Below are 17,555 nucleotides of genomic sequence, written 5' to 3'. Positions count from 1 at the left end.
TGCAAGGATTCAGGGTGGATTGACTGAACGTGGTATTTCTTGTTGTGTACTATTTTTGTATACTGGATTAGTATAGTATCTTTTTTTTGAGCAGCTATGTTTGTTTTGTATTGGTTAAGGAGAAATGTTGTTTTTGTCATGGGCACGCCTATGATGCACACCAAGGGAGGTAGGGAGTGTTAGTCTCCCCCGAGTTTTGGAGTTAGATGGTAGGTGCGGTGACGTGGAACCGGAGAGAATAAAAGGTCAGAGAAGGTGTTCCTCGTGGCCAATGACTCCATATTATTCTCTGTGTATTTATTAAAACTTATCTGCGAAACAGGCACCGTGTGCACGACACAGCACCCCCTACCCCTCCCATCCCGTGAATACAGAAGTTAAAAACCAGCTGTGATTGGGACGCAGGGCACCCTGGTGCCACTGATCCTTCTGCACTGTAAACCTGCTGAACTATTGACAGCTGCACTCTTGATATGTAGGGTCGAACCCTTTATCTCGGCCCCTCTATCACGATTTGTTAAAGATGCTGTGATTTCCCGCTTTACCGATTTACTGCTATATAGCCAACTTCAGGCAATTAGTGCAAGCAACGGACAATAGATCTTATCGATAATTTACAGAAACTGTTGACATTGTTTTTGATACAGGTGCTTGGAAAAAAAAAGTTCGAAAATGTATCCACCTCGCAAAAGACACTTGTTAGAAGTGGGATTTGAACCCACGCCTCCAAGAGAGACTACAACCTGAATGTAGTACCTTAGACCACACGGCCATCCTGACAAACTTAACATCTTACTGATGGCTCAGTTTTCAGCTTATAAACCAAAATGAGTGCCATGTACTGAGTGAATGTTGTTTCATGTCCTCTGTATTTTCAATTCCAGACCTTCCTGCTCAGGGAAACAGTGGGATCTGAAGCTGATGAAGGAGAGAGGATGGATCATCCTGACAGTGAATCCGGTGGTGACTGCTACTAATTCTCAATCATCGACTACATGGGGTGTGGACATGCAGAAGTTTGAGCCAGTACACATGGCCGGTGGTGACTGCTACTAATTCTCAATCATCTACTACAAGGGGTGTGGACATGCAGAATTTGGAGCAAGTTTAAGATTCAGATCAGGAGGTGCCGGGCTCCATACCAATCAACTCAGTGCCTCTGAGACAAGGACTTGAAGGGTACAGTTTGAGTCCTCGACCGCCATACTCAACGCGGCTGCAAGGATTCAGGGTGGATTGACTGAATGTGGCATTTCTTGTTGTGTACTATTCTTGTATACTGGATTAGTATAGTATCTTTTTTTTGAGCAGCTATGTTTGTTTTGTATTGGTTAAGGAGAAATGTTGTGTTCGTCATGGGCACGCCCATGATGCACACCAAGGGAGGTAGGGAGTGTTAGTCTCCGCCGAGTTTTGGAGTTGGATGGTAGGTGCGGTGATGTGGAATCGGAGAGAATAAAAGGTCAGGGAAGGTGTTCCTCGTGGCCAATGACTCTATATTATTCTCTGTGTATTTATTAAAACTTATCTGCGAAACAGGCACTGTGTGTGCACGACCCAACACCCCCACCCCTCCCATCCCCTGAATACAGAAGTTAAAAACCAGCTGTGATTGGGACGCAGGGGACCCTGGTGCCACTGAACCTTCTGCACTGTGAACCTGCTGAACTATTGACAGCTGCGCTTTTGATATGTAGGGTCGAAACCTTTATCTCGGCCCCTCTATCACAATTTGTTGAAGATGCTGTGATTTCCTGCTTTACCGATTTACTGCGATTTAGCCAACTTCAGGCAATTAGTGCAAGCAACGGACAATAGATCTTATCGATAATTTACAGAAACTGTTGACATTGTTTTTGATAAGGGTGCTTGGAAAAAAAAAGTCAAAAAATGTATCCACCTCGCAAAAGACACTTGTCAGAAGTGGGGTTTGAACCCACATCTCCAAAGGAGACTGCAACCTGAATGCATCACCTTAGACCACCCGGCCATCCTGACACTTTTAACACCAGACTGATGGCTCAATTTCCAGCTTATAAACCAAAATGAGTGCCATGTACTGAGTGAATGTTATTTAATGTCCTCCGTATTTTCAATTCCAGACATTCCTGCTCAGGGAAACAGTGGGATCTGAAGCTGATGAAGGAGAGAGGATGGATCATCCTGACAGTGGATCCGGTGGTGACTGCTACTAATTCTCAATCATCTACTACATGGGGTGTGGACATGCTGAATTTTGAGCCAGTGCACTTGGCCGGTGGTGACTGCTACTAATTCTCAATCATCTACTACAGGGGGTGTGGACATGCAGAATTTGGAGGCAGATCAAGATTCAGATCAGGAGGTGCCTGGCTCAATACCAATCAACTCAGTGCCTCTGAGAGAAGGACTTGAACGGTACAGTTTGAGTCCTCGACCGCCATGCTCAACGCGGCTGCAAGGATTCAGGGTGGATTGACTGAATGTGGTATTTACTGTTGTGTACTATTCTTGTATACTGGATTAGTATAGTATCTTTTTTTTGAGCAGCTATGTTTGTTTTGTATTGGTTAAGGAGAAATGTTGTGTTCGTCATGGGCACGCCCATGATGCACACCAAGGGAGGTAGGGAGTGTTAGTCTCCCCCGAGTTTTGGAGTTGGATGGTAGGTGCGGTGATGTGGAATCGGAGAGAATAAAAGGTAGGGGAAGGTGTTCCTCGTGGCCAAAGACTCCATATTATTCTTTGTGTATTTATTAAAACTTATCTGCAAAACAGGCACTGTGTGTGCACGATGCAACACCCCCACCCCTTCCATCCCCTGAATACAGAAGTTAAAAACCAGCTGTGATTGGGACGCAGGGGACCCTGGGGCCACTGAACCTTCTGCACTGTGAACCTGCTGAACTATTGACAGCTGCGCTTTTGATATGTAGGGTCGAAACCTTTATCTCTGCCCCTCTATCACGGTTTGTTGAAGATGCTGTGATTTCCCGCTTTACCGATTTACTGCGATTTAGCCAATTTCAGGCAATTAGTGCAAGCAACGGACAATAGATCTTATCGATAATTTACAGAAACTGTTGACATTGTTTTTGATACGGGTGCTTGGAAAAAAATAATCCAAAGATGTATCCACCTCGCAAAAGACACTTGGCAGAAATGGGGTTTGAACCCATGTCTCCAAAGGAGACTGCGACCTGAACGCAGCGCCTTAGACCACTTGGCCATCCTGACACTCTTGACAAGGCACTGATGGCTCAATTTCCAGCTTATAAACCAAAATGAGTGATATGTACTGAGTGAATGTTGTTTAATGTCCTCTGTATTTTCAATTCCAGACCTTCCTGCTCAGGGAAACAGTGGGATCTGAAGCTGATGAAGGAGAGAGGATGGATCATCCTGACAGTGGATCCGGTGGTGACTGCTACTAATTCTAAATTATTTACTACATGGGGTGTGGACATGCTGAATTTTGAGCCAGTGCACATGGCCGGTGGTGACTGCTACTAATTCTCAATCATCTACTACAAGGGGTGTGGACATGCAGAATTTGGAGCCAGTTCAAGATTCAGATCAGGAGGTGCCTGGCTCCATACCAATCAACTCAGTGCCTCTGAGACAAGGACTTGAACGGTACAGTTTGAGTCCTCGACCGCCATGCTCAACGCGGCTGCAAGGATTCGGGGTGGATTGACTGAATGTGGCATTTCTTGTTGTGTACTATTCTTGTATACTGGATTAGTATAGTATCTTTTTTTTGAGCAGCTATGTTTGTTTTGTATTGGTTAAGGAGAAATGTTGTGTTCGTCATGGGCACGCCCATGATGCACACCAAGGGAATTAGGGAGTGTTAGTCTCCCCGAGTTTTGGAGTTGGATGGTAGGCGCGGTGACGTGGAACCGGAGAGAATAAAAGGTCAGGGAAGGTGTGCCTCGTGGCCAATGACTCTCTATTATTCTCTGTGTATTTATTAAAACTTATCTGCGAAACAGGCACCGTGTTGCACGATGCAACACACCCCTCCCATGCCCTGAATACAGAAGTTAAAAACCAGCTGTGATTGGGACGCAGGATATCCTGGTGCCACTGAACCTTCTGCACTGTGAACCTGCTGAACTATTGACAGCTGCGCTCTTGATATGTAGGGTCAAAACCTTTATCTCTGCCCCTCTATCACGATTTGTTGAAGATGCTGTGATTTCCCGCTTCACCGATTTACTGCGATTTAGCCAACTTCAGGAAATTAGTGCAAGCAACGGACAATAGATCTTATCGATAATTTACAGAAACTGTTGACATTGTTTTTGATACGGGTGCTTGGAAAAAAAAGTCCAAAAATGTATCCACCTCGCAAAAGACACTTGTCAGAAGTGGGATTTGAACCCACGCCTCCAAAGGAGACTGCGACCTGAACGCAGCGCCTTAGACCACTCGCCCATCCTGACACTCTTAACACTGCACTGATGGCTCAATTTCCAGCTTATAAACCAAAATGAGTGCCATGTACTGAGTGAATGTTGTTTAATGTCCTCTGTATTTTCAATTCCAGACCTTCCTGCTCAGGGAAACAGTGGGATCTGAAGCTGATGAAGGAGAGAGGATGGATCATCCTGACAGTGGATCCGGTGGTGACTGCTACTAATTCTCAATCATCTACTACATGGGGTGTGGACATCCTGAATTTTGAGCCAGTGCACATGGCCGGTGGTGACTGCTACTAATTCTCAATCATCTACTACAGGGGGTGTGGACATGCAGAATTTGGAGCCAGTTCAAGATTCAGATCAGGAGGTGCCTGGCTCCATACCAATCAACTCAGTGTCTCTGAGACAAGGACTTGAACGGTACAGTTTGAGTCCTCGACCGCCATGCTCAACGCGGCTGCAAGGATTCAGGGTGGATTGACTGAATGTGGCATTTCTTGTTGTGTACTATTCTTGTATACTGGATAAGTATAGTATCTTTTTTTTGAGCAGCTATGTTTGTTTTGTATTGGTTAAGGAGAAATGTTGTGTTCGTCATGGGCACGCCTATGATGCAAACCAATGGAGGTAGGGAGTGTTAGTCTCCCCCGAGTTTTGGAGTTGGATGGTAGGCGCGGTGACGTGGAACCGGAGAGAATAAAAGGTCAGGGAAGGTGTTCCTCGTGGCCAATGACTCTATATTATTCTCTGTGTATTTATTAAAACTTATCTGCGAAACAGGCACCGTGTGTGCACGATGCAACACACCCCTCCCATGCCCTGAATACAGAAGTTAAAAACCAGCTGTGATTGGGACGCAGGGGACCCTGGTGCCACTGAACCTTCTGCACTGTGAACCTGCTTAACTATTGACAGCTGCGCTCTTGATGTGTAGGGTCAAAACCTTTATCTCTGCCCCTCTATCACGATTTGTTGAAGATGCTGTGATTTCCCGCTTTACCGATTTACTGCGATTTAGCCAACTTCAGGAAATTAGTGCAAGCAACGGACAATAGATCTTATCGATAATTTACAGAAACTGTTGACATTGTTTTTGATACGGGTGCTTGGAAAAAAAAAATCAAAAAATGTATCCACCTCGCAAAAGACACTTGTCAGAAGTGGGATTCGAACCCACGCCTCCAAAGGAGACTGCGACCTGAACGCAGCACCTTAGACCACTCGGCCATCCTGACACTCTTGACACAGCACTGATGGCTCAATTTCCAGATTATAAACCAAAATGAGTGATATGTACTGAGTGAATGTTGTTTAATGTCCTCTGTATTTTCAATTCCAGACCTTCCTGCTCAGGGAAACAGTGGGATCTGAAGCTGATGAAGGAGAGAGGATGGATCATCCTGACAGTGGATCCGGTGGTGACTGCTACTAATTCTCAATCATTTACTACATGGGGTGTGGACATGCTGAATTTTGAGCCAGTGCACATGGCCGGTGGTGACTGCTACTAATTCTCAATCATCTACTACAAGGGGTGTGGACATGCAGAATTTGGAGCCAGTTCAAGATTCAGATCAGGAGGTGCCTGGCTCCATACCAATCAACTCAGTGCCTCTGAGACAAGGACTTGAACGGTACAGTTTGAGTCCTCGACTGTCATGCTCAACGCGGCTGCAAGGATTCGGGGTGGATTGACTGAATGTGGCATTTCTTGTTGTGTACTATTCTTGTATACTGGATTAGTATAGTATCTTTTTTTTGAGCAGCTATGTTTGTTTTGTATTGGTTAAGGAGAAATGTTGTGTTCGTCATGGGCACGCCCATGATGCACACCAAGGGAGGTAGGGGGTGTTAGTCTCCCCGAGTTTTGGAGTTGGATGGTAGGCGCGGTGACGTGGAACCGGAGAGAATAAAAGTCAGGGAAGGTGTTCCTCGTGGCCAATGACTCTATATTATTCTCTGTGTATTTATTAAAACTTATCTGCGAAACAGGCACCGTGTGTGCACGATGCAACACACCCCTCCCATGCACTGAATACAGAAGTTAAAAACCAGCTGTGATTGGGACGCAGGGGATCCTGGTACCACTGAACCTTCTGCACTGTGAACCTGCTGAACTATTGACAGCTGCGCTCTTGATATGTAGGGTCAAAACCTTTATCTCTGCCCCTCTATCACGATTTTTTGAAGATGCTGTGATTTCCCGCTTTACCGAATTACTGCGATTTAGCCAACTTCATGAAATTAGTGCAAGCAACGGACAATAGATCTTATCGATAATTTACAGAAACTGTTGACATTGTTTTTGATACGGGTGCTTGGAAAAAAAAGTCCAAAAATGTATCCACCTCGCAAAAGACACTTGTCAGAAGTGGGATTTGAACCCACGCCTCCAAAGGAGACTGCGACCTGAACGCAGCGCCTTAGACCACTCGGCCATCCTGACACTCGTGACACTGCACTGATGGCTCAATTTCCAGCTTATAAACCAAAATGAGTGCCATGTACTGAGTGAATGTTGTTTAATGTTCTCTGTATTTTCAATTCCAGACCTTCCTGCTCAGGGAAACAGTGGGATCTGAAGCTGATGAAGGAGAGAGGATGGATCATCCTGACAGTGGATCCGGTGGTGACTGCTACTAATTCTCAATCATCTACTACATGGGGTGTGGACATCCTGAATTTTGAGCCAGTGCACATGGCCGGTGGTGACTGCTACTAATACTCAATCATCTACTACAGGGGGTGTGGACATGCAGAATTTGTAGCCAGTTCAAGATTCAGATCAGGAGGTGCCTGGCTCCATACCAATCAACTCAGTGCCTCTGAGACAAGGACTTGAAGGGTACAGTTTGAGTCCTCGACCGCCATGCTCAACGCGGCTGCAAGGATTCGGGGTGGATTGACTGAATGTGGCATTTCTTGTTGTGTACTATTCTTGTATACTGGTTTAGTATAGTATCTTTTTTTTGAGCAGCTATGTTTGTTTTGTATTGGTTAAGGAGAAATGTTGTGTTCGTCATGGGCACGCCTATGATGCACACCAAGGGAGGTAGGGAGTGTTAGTCTCCCCCGAGTTTTGGAGTTGGATGGTAGGCGCGGTGGCGTGGAACCGGAGAGAATAAAAGGTCAGGGAAGGTGTTCCTCGTGGCCAATGACTCTATATTATTCTCTGTGTATTTATTAAAACTTATCTGCGTAACAGGCACTGTGTGTGCACGATGCAACACACCCCTCCCATGCCCTGAATACAGAAGTTAAAAACCAGCTGTGACTGGGACGCAGGGGACCCTGGTGCCACTGAACCTTCTGCACTGTGAACCTGCTGAACTATTGACAGCTGTGCTTTTGATATGTAGGGTCGAAACCTTTATCTCGGCCCCTCTATCACGATTTGTTGAAGATGCTGTGATTTCCTGCTTTACCGATTTACTGCGATTTAGCCAACTTCAGGCAATTAGTGCAAGCAACGGACAATAGATCTTATCGATAATTTACAGAAACTGTTGACATTGTTTTTGATAAGGGTGCTTGGAAAAAAAAAGTCCAAAAATGTATCTACCTCGCAAAAGACACTTGGCAGAAATGGGGTTTGAACCCATGTCTCTAAGGCAGACTGCGATCTGAATGCAGCACTTTAGACCACCCGGCCATCCTGACACTCTTGACACCAGACTGATGGCTCAATTTCCAGGTTATAAACCAAAATGAGTGCCATGTACTGAGTGAATGTTATTTAATGTCCTCTGTATTTTCAATTCTAGACCTTCCTGCTCAGGGAAACAGTGGGATCTGAAGCTGATGAAGGAGAAAGGATGGATCATCCTGAAAGTGGACCCTGTGGTGACTGCTACTAATTCTCAATCATCTACTACATGGGGTGTGGACTTGCAGAATTTTGAGAGAGTGCATATGGCCGGTGGTGACTGCTACTAATTCTCAATCATCTACTACAGGTGGTGTGGACATGCAGAATTTGGAGCCAGTTCAAGATTCAGATCAGGAGGTGCCTGGCTCCATACCAATCAACTCAGTGCCTCTGAGACAAGGACTTAAACGGTACAGTTTGAGTCCTCGACCGCCATGCTCAACGCGGCTGCAAGGATTCGGGGTGGATTGACTGAATGTGGTATTTATTGTTGTGTATTATTCTTGTATACTGGATTAGTATAGTTTTTTTTTTTTGAGCAGCTATGTTTGTTTTGTATTGGTTAAGGAGAAATGTTGTGTTCGTCATGGGCACGCCCATGATGCACACCAAGGGAGGTAGGGAGTGTTAGTCTCCCCCGAGTTTTGGAGTTGGATGGTAGGTGCGGTGATGTGGAATCGGAGAGAATAAAAGGTAGGGGAAGGTGTTCCTCGTGGCCAAAGACTCCATATTATTCTTTGTGTATTTATTAAAACTTCTCTGCAAAACAGGCACTGTGTGTGCACGACCCAACACCCCCACCCCTCCCATCCCCTGAATACAGAAGTTAAAAACCAGCTGTGATTGGGACGCAGGGGACCCTGGTACCACTGAACCTTCTGCACTGTGAACCTGCTGAACTATTGACAGCTGCGCTTTTGATATGTAGGGTCGAAACCTTTATCTCGGCCCCTCTATCACGATTTGTTGAAGATGCTGTGATTTCCTGCTTTACCGATTTACTGCGATTTAGCCAACTTCAGGCAATTAGTGCAAGCAACGGACAATAGATCTTATCGATAATTTACAGAAACTGTTGACATTGTTTTTGATAAGGGTGCTTGGAAAAAAAAAGTCAAAAAATGTATCCACCTCGCAAAAGACACTTGTCAGAAGTGGGGTTTGAACCCACATCTCCAAAGGAGACTCCAACCTGAATGCATCACCTTAGACCACCCGGCCATCCTGACACTTTTAACACCAGACTGATGGCTCAATTTCCAGCTTATAAACCAAAATGAGTGCCATGTACTGAGTGAATGTTATTTAATGTCCTCTGTATTTTCAATTCCAGACATTCCTGCTCAGGGAAACAGTGGGATCTGAAGCTGATGAAGGAGAGAGGATGGTTCATCCTGACAGTGGATCCGGTGGTGACTGCTACTAATTCTCAATCATCTACTACATGGGGTGTGGACATGCTGAATTTTGAGCCAGTGCACTTGGCCGGTGGTGACTGCTACTAATTCTCAATCATCTACTACAGGGGGTGTGGACATGCAGAATTTGGAGGCAGTTCAAGATTCAGATCAGGAGGTGCCTGGCTCAATACCAATCAACTCAGTGCCTCTGAGACAAGGACTTGAACGGTACAGTTTGAGTCCTCGACCGCCATGCTCAACGCGGCTGCAAGGATTCGGGGTGGATTGACTGAATGTGGCATTTCTTGTTGTGTACTATTCTTGTATACTGGTTTAGTATAGTATCTTTTTTTTGAGCAGGTATGCTTGTTTTGTATTGGTTAAGGAGAAATGTTGTGTTCGTCATGGGCACGCCTATGATGCACACCAAGGGAGGTAGTGAGTGTTAGTCTCCCCCGAGTTTTGGAGTTGGATGGTAGGCGCGGTGACGTGGAACCGGAGAGAATAAAAGGTCAGGGAAGGTGTTCCTCGTGGCCAATGACTCTATATTATTCTCTGTGTATTTATTAAAACTTATCTGCGAAACAGGCACTGTGTGTGCATGATGCAACACACCCCTCCCATGCCCTGAATACAGAAGTTAAAAACCAGCTGTGATTGGGACGCAGGGGACCCTGGTGCCACTGAACCTTCTGCACTGTGAACCTGCTGAACTATTGACAGCTGTGCTTTTGATCTGTAGTGTCGAAACCTTTATCTCGGCCCCGCTATCACGATTTGTTGAAGATGCTGTGATTTCCTGCTTTACCGATTTACTGCGATTTAGCCAACTTCAGGCAATTAGTGCAAGCAACGGACAATAGATCTTATCGATAATTTACAGAAACTGTTGACATTGTTTTTGATAAGTATGCTTGGAAAAAAAAAGTCCAAAAATGTATCTACCTCGCAAAAGACACTTGGCAGAAATGGGGTTTGAACCCATGTCTCTACAGGAGACTGCAATCTGAATGCAGCACCTTAGACCACCCGGCCATCCTGACACTCTTGACACCAGACTGATGGCTCAATTTCCAGCTTAAAAAACCAAAATGAGTGCCATGTACTGAGTGAATGTTATTTAATGTCCTCTGTATTTTCAATTCTAGACCTTCCTGCTCAGGGAAACAGTGGGATCTGAAGCTGATGAAGGAGAGAGGATGGATCATCCTGACAGTGGACCCTGTGGTGACTGCTACTAATTCTCAATCATCTACTACATGGGGTGTGGACTTGCAGAATTTTGAGCCAGTGCATATGGCCGGTGGTGACTGCTACTAATTCTCAATCATCTACTACAGGGGGTGTGGACATGCAGAATTTGGAGCCAGTTCAAGATTCAGATCAGGAGGTGCCTGGCTCCATACCAATCAACTCAGTGCCTCTGAGACAAGTACTTAAACGGTACAGTTTGAGTCCTCGACCGCCATGCTCAACGCGGCTGCAAGGATTCGGGGTGGATTGACTGAATGTGGTATTTATTGTTGTGTACTATTCTTGTATACTGGATTAGAATAGTATCTTTTTTTTGAGCAGCTATGTTTGTTTTGTATTGGTTAAGGAGAAATGTTGTGTTCGTCATGGGCATGCCTATGATGCACATCAAGGGAGGTAGGGAGTGTTAGTCTCCCCCGAGTTTTGGAGTTGGATGGTAGGCGTGGTGACATGGAACCGGAGAGAATAAAAGGTCAGGGAAGGTGTTCCTCGTGGCCAATGACTCTATATTATTCTCTGTGTATTTATTAAAACTTATCTGCGAAACAGGCACCGTGTGTGCACGATGCAACACACCCCTCCCATTCCCTGAATACAGAAGTTAAAAACCAGCTGTGATTGGGACGCAGGGGACCCTGGTGCCACTGAACCTTCTGCACTGTGAACCTGCTGAACTATTGACAGCTGCGCTCTTGATATGTAGGGTCAAAACCTTTATCTCTGCCCCTCTATCACGATTTGTTGAAGATGCTGTGATTTCCCGCTTTACCGATTTACTGCGATTTAGCCAACTTCAGGAAATTAGTGCAAGCAACGGACAATAGATCTTATCGATAATTTACAGAAACTGTTGACATTGTTTTTGATACAGGTGCGTGGAAAAAAAAAGTCCAAAAATGAATCCACCTCGCAAAATACACTTGTCAGAAGTGGGATTCGAACCCACACCTCCAAAGGAGACTGCAACCTGAACGCAGCGCCTTAGACCACTCGGCCATCCTGACACTCTTGACACTGCACTGATGGCTCAATTTACAGCTTATAAACCAAAATGAGTGCCATGTACTGAGTGAATGTTGTTTAATGTCCTCTGTATTTTCAATTCCAGACCTTACTGCTCAGGGAAACAGTGGGATCTGAAGCTGATGAAGGAGAGAGGATGGATCATCCTGACAGTGGATCCGGTGGTGACTGCTACTAATTCTCAATCATCTACTACATGGGGTGTGGACATGCTGAATTTTGAGCCAGTGCACATGGCCGGTGGTGACTGCTACTAATTCTCAATCATCTACTACAGGGGGTGTGGACATGCAGAATTTGGAGCCACTTCAAGATTCAGATCAGGAGGTGCCTGGCTCCATACCAATCAACTCAGTGACTCTGAGACAAGGACTTGAACGGTACAGTTTGAGTCCTCGACCGCCATGCTCAACGCGGCTGCAAGGATTCGGGGTGGATTGACTGAATGTGGCATTTCTTGTAGTCTACTATTCTTGTATACTGGTTTAGTATAGTATCTTTTTTTTGAGCATCTATGTTTGTTTTGTATTGGTTAAGGAGAAATGTTGTGTTCATCATGGGCACGCCTATGATGCACACCAAGGGAGGTAGGGAGTGTTAGTCTCCCCCGAGTTTTGGAGTTGGATGGTAGGTGCGGTGACGTGGAACCGGAGGGAATAAAAGGTCAGGGAAGGTGTGCCTCGTGGCCAATGACTCTCTATTATTCTCTGTGTATTTATTAAAACTTATCTGCGAAACAGGCACCGTGTGTGCACAATGCAACACACCCCTCCCATGCCCTGAATACAGAAGTTAAAAACCAGCTGTGATTGGGACGCAGGGGACTCTGGTGCCACTGAACCTTCTGCACTGTGAGTCTGCTGATCTATTGACAGCTGCGCTCTTGATATGAAGGGTCAAAACCTTTATCTCTGCCCCTCTATCACGATTTGTTGAAGATGCTGTGATTTCCCGCTTTACCGATTTACTGCGATTTAGCCAACTTCAGGCAATTAGTGCAAGCAACGGACAATAGATCTTATCGATAATTTACAGAAACTGTTGACATTGTTTTTGATAAGGGTGCTTGGAAAAAAAAGTCCAAAAATGTATCCACCTCGCAAAAGACACTTGTCAGAAGTGGGGTGTGAACCCACGTCTCCAAGGGAGACTGCGACCTGAACGCAGCATCTTAGACCACCCGGCCATCCTGACACTCTTGACACCACACTGATGGCTCAATTTCCAGCTTATAAACCAAAATGAGTGACATGTACTGAGTGAATGTTATTTAATGTCCTCTGTATTTTCAATTCCAGACCTTCCTGCTCAGTGAAACAGTGGGATCTGAAGCTGATGAAGGAGAGAGGATGGATCATCCTGACAGTGAATCCGTTGGTGACTGCTACTAATTCTCAATCATCGACTACATGGGGTGTGGACATGCAGAAGTTTGAGCCAGTACACATGGCCGGTGGTGACTGCTACTAATTCTCAATCATCTACTACAAGTGGTGTGGACATGCAGAATTTGGAGCCAGTTCAAGATTCAGATCAGGAGGTGCCTGGCTCCATACCAATCAACTCAGTGCCTCCGAGACAAGGACTTGAACGGTACAGTTTGAGTCCTCGACCGCCATACTCAACGCGGCTGCAAGGATTCGGGGTGGATTGACTGAATGTGGCATTTCTTGTTGTGTACTATTCTTGTATACTGGATTAGTATAGTATCTTTTTTTTGAGCAGCTATGTTTGTTTTGATATGGGTTAAGGTGAAATGTTGTGTTCGTCATGGGCACGCCTATGATGCACACCAAGGGAGGTAGGGAGTGTTAGTCTACCCCGAGTTTTGGAGTTGGATGGTAGACGCGGTGACGTGGAACCGGAGAGAATAAAAGGTCAGGGAAGGGGTTCCTCGTGGCCAAAGACTCTATATTATTCTCTGTGTATTTATTAAAACTTATCTGCGAAACAGGCACTGTGTGTGCACGATGCAACACACCCCTCCCATGCCCTGAATACAGAGGTTAAAAACCAGCTGTGATTGGGACGCAGGGGACCCTGGTGCCACTGAACCTTCTGCACTGTGAACCTGCTGAACTATTGACAGCTGCGCTCTTGATATGTAGGTTCGAAACCTTTATCTCTGCCCCTCTATCACGATTTGTTGAAGGTGCTGTGATTTCCCGCTTTACCGATTTACTGCGATTTACCCAACTTCAGGAAATTAGTGCAAGCAACGGACAATAAATCTTATCGATAATTTACAGAAACTGTTGACATTGTTTTTGATACGGGTGCTTGGAAAAAAAAAGTCCAAAAATGTATCCACCTCGCAAAAAACACTTGTCAGAAGTGGGATTCGAACCCACGCCTCCAAAGGAGACTGCAACCTAAGCTCAGCACCTTTGACCACTCGGCCATCCTGACACTCTTGACACTGCACTGATGGCTCAATTTCCAGCTTATAAACCAAAATGAGTGCCATGTACTGAGTGAATGTTGTTTAATGTCCTCTGTATTTTCAATTCCAGACCTTCCTGCTCAGGGAAACAGTGGGATCTGAAGCTGATGAAGGAGAGAGGATGGATCATCCTGACAGTGAATCCGGTGGTGACTGCTACTAATTCTCAATCATCGACTACATGGGGTGTGGACATGCAGAAGTTTGAGCCAGTGCACATGGCCGGTGGTGACTGCTGCTTATTCTCAATCATCTACTACAAGGGGTGTGGACATGCAGAATTTGGAGCCAGTTCAAGATTCAGATCAGGAGGTGCCTGGCTCCATACCAATCAACTCAGTGCCTCTGAGACAAGAAGTTGAACGGTACAGTTTGAGTCCTCGACCGCCATGCTCAACGCGGTTGCAAGGATTCGGGGTGGATTGACTGAATGTGGCATTTCTTGTTGTGTACTATTCTTGTATACTGGTTTAGTATAGTATCTTTTTTTTGAGCAGCTATGTTTGTTTTGTATTGGTTAAGGAGAAATGTTGTGTTCGTCATGGGCACGCCTATGATGCACACCAAGGGAGGTAGGGAGTGTGAGTCTCCCCCAAGTTTTTGAGTTGGATGGTAGGCGCGGTGACGTGGAACCGGAGAGAATAAAAGGTTAGGGAAGGTGTTCCGCGTGGCAAATGACTCTATATTATTCTCTGTGTATTTATTAAAACTTATCTGCGAAACAGGCACTGTGTGTGCACGATGCAACACACCCTTCCCATGCCCTGAATACAGAAGTTAAAAACCAGCTGTGATTGGGACGCAGGGGACCCTGGTGCCACTGAACCTTCTGCACTGTGAACCTGCTGAACTATTGACAGCTGTGCTTTTGATATGTAGGGTCGAAACCTTTATCTCGGCCCCTCTATCACGATTTGTTGAAGATGCTGTGATTTCCTGCTTTACCGATTTACTGCGATTTAGCCAACTTCAGGCAATTAGTGCAAGCAACGGACAATAGATCTTATCGATATTTTACAGAAACTGTTGACATTGTTTTTGATAAGGGTGCTTGGAAAAAAAAAGTCCAAAAATGTATCCACCTCGCAAAAGACACTTGTCAGAAGTGGGGTTTGAACCCACATCTCCAAGGTAGACTGCAACCTGAATGCAGCCCCTTAGACCACCCAGCCATCCTGACACTCTTGACTCTGGACTGATGGCTCAATTTCCAGCTTACAAACCAAAATGAGTGCCATGTACTGAGTGAATGTTATTTAATGTCCTCTGTATTTTCAATTCCAGACCTTCCTGCTCAGGGAAACAGTGGGATCTGAAGCTGATGAAGGAGAGAGGATGGATCATCCTGACAGTGGACCCTGTGGTGACTGCTACTAATTCTCAATCATCTACTACATGGGGTGTGGACTTGCAGAATTTTGAGCCAGTGCATATGGCCAGTGGTGACTGCTACTAATTCTCAATCATCTACTACAGGGGGTGTGGACATGCAGAATTTGGAGCCAGTTCAAGATTCAGATCAGGAGGTGCCTGTCTCCATACCAATCAACTCAGTGCCTCTGAGACAAGGACTTGAACGGTACAGTTTCAGTCCTCGACCGCCATGCTCAAGGGCGGCTGCAAGGATTCGGGGTGGATTGACTGAATGTGGGATTTCTTGTTGTGTACTATTCTTTTATACTGGATTAGTATAGTATCTTTTTTTTGAGCAGCTATGTTTGTTTTGTATTGGTTAAGGAGAAATGTTGTGTTCGTCATGGTCACGCCTCTGATGCACACCAAGGGAGGTAGGGAGTGTTAGTCTCCCCCGAGTTTTGGAGTTGGATGGTAGGCGCGGTGACGTGGAACCGGAGAGAATAAAAGGTCAGGGAAGGTGTTCCTCGTGGCCAATGACTCTATATTATTCTCTGTGTATTTATTAAAACTTATCTGCGAAACAGGCACCGTGTGTGCACGATGCAACACACCCCTCCCATGCCCTGAATACAGAAGTTAAAAACCAGCTGTGATTGGGACGCAGAGGACCCTGGTGCCACTGAACCTTCTGCACTGTGAACCTGCTGAACTATTGACAGCTGCGCTCTTGATATGTAGGGTCGAAACCTTTATCTCTGCCCCTCTATCACGATTTGTTGAAGATGCTGTGATTTCCCGCTTTACCGATTTACTGCGATTTCGCCAACTTCAGGAAATTAGTGCAAGCAACCGACAATAGATCTAATCGATAATTTACAGAAACTGTTGACATTGTTTTTGATACGGGTGCTTGGAAAAAAAAAGTCCAAAAATGTATCCACCTCGCAAAAGACACTTCTCAGAAGTGGGTTTCGAACCCACGACTCCAAAGGAAACAGCGACCTAAACACAGCGCCTCAGACCACTCAGCCATCCTGACACTCTTGACACTGCACTGATGGCTCAATTTCCAGCTTATAAACCAAAATGAGTGCCATGTACTGAGTGAATGTTGTTTAATGTCCTCTGTATTTTCAATTCCAGACCTTCCTGCTCAGGGAAACAGTGGGATCTGAAGCTGATGAAGGAGAGAGGATGGATCATCCTGACAGTGGATCCTGTGGTGACTGCTACTAATTCTCAATCATCTACTACATGGGGTGTGGACATGCTGAATTTTGAGCCAGTGCACATGGCCGGTGGTGACTGCTACTTATTCTCAATCAGGGGGTGTGGACATGCAGAATTTGGAGCCAGTTCAAGATTCAGATCAGGAGGTGCCTGGCTCCATACCAATCAACTCAGTGTCTCTGAGACAAGGACTTGAACGGTACAGTTTGAGTCCTCGACCGCCATGCTCAACGCGGCTGCAAGGATTCGGAGTGGATTGACTGAATGTGGCATTTCTTGTTGTGTACTATTCTTGTATACTGGTTTAGTATAGTGTGTTTTTTTGAGCAGCTATGTTTGTTTTGTATTGGTTAAGGAGAAATGTTGTGTTCGTCATGGGCACGCCTATGATGCACACCAAGGGAGTTAGGGAGTGTTAGTCTCCCCCGAGTTTTGGAGTTGGATGGTAGGCGCGGTGACGTGGAACCGGAGAGAATAAAAGGTCAGGGAAGGTCTTCCTCGTGGCCAATGACTCTATGTTATTCTCTGTGTATTTATTAATACTTATCTGCGAAACAGGCACTGTGTGTGCACGATGCAACACACCCCTCCCATGCCCTGAATACAGAAGTTAAAAACCAGCTGTGATTGGGACGCAGGGGACCCTGGTGCCACTGAACCTTCTGCACTGTGAACCTGCTGAACTATTGACAGCTGTGCTTTTGATATGTAGGGTCGAAACCTTTATCTCGGCCCCTCTATCACGATTTGTTGAAGATGCTGTGATATCCTGCTTTACCGATTTACTGCGATTT

General features: G+C 45.6%; 4 non-coding genes across 4 annotated transcripts; all 4 read right to left on the bottom strand.

Annotated features, from left to right (window-relative positions):
• Positions 1-5,558: 5,558 nt before the first annotated feature.
• On the bottom strand, positions 5,559-5,641 carry TRNAL-CAG (transfer RNA leucine (anticodon CAG)). Its single transcript has one exon. It is a non-coding gene; the product is annotated as a tRNA-Leu (tRNA).
• Positions 5,642-6,769: 1,128 nt separating this feature from the next.
• On the bottom strand, positions 6,770-6,852 carry TRNAL-CAG (transfer RNA leucine (anticodon CAG)). Its single transcript has one exon. It is a non-coding gene; the product is annotated as a tRNA-Leu (tRNA).
• A 4,778-nt stretch (positions 6,853-11,630) lies between these two features.
• On the bottom strand, positions 11,631-11,713 carry TRNAL-CAG (transfer RNA leucine (anticodon CAG)). Its single transcript has one exon. It is a non-coding gene; the product is annotated as a tRNA-Leu (tRNA).
• A 2,345-nt stretch (positions 11,714-14,058) lies between these two features.
• TRNAL-UAG (transfer RNA leucine (anticodon UAG)) lies at positions 14,059-14,141 on the bottom strand. The gene has a single exon. It is a non-coding gene; the product is annotated as a tRNA-Leu (tRNA).
• Between the last annotated feature and the right edge of the window lie 3,414 nt (positions 14,142-17,555).

The sequence above is a fragment of the Pleurodeles waltl genome, unplaced genomic scaffold (genome assembly GCF_031143425.1).
Source record: "Pleurodeles waltl isolate 20211129_DDA unplaced genomic scaffold, aPleWal1.hap1.20221129 scaffold_39, whole genome shotgun sequence".
Taxonomy (NCBI): domain Eukaryota; kingdom Metazoa; phylum Chordata; class Amphibia; order Caudata; family Salamandridae; genus Pleurodeles; species Pleurodeles waltl.
Note: the sequence above shows the minus strand (reverse complement) of the source record. Positions and strands in the feature narration are given on the sequence as shown.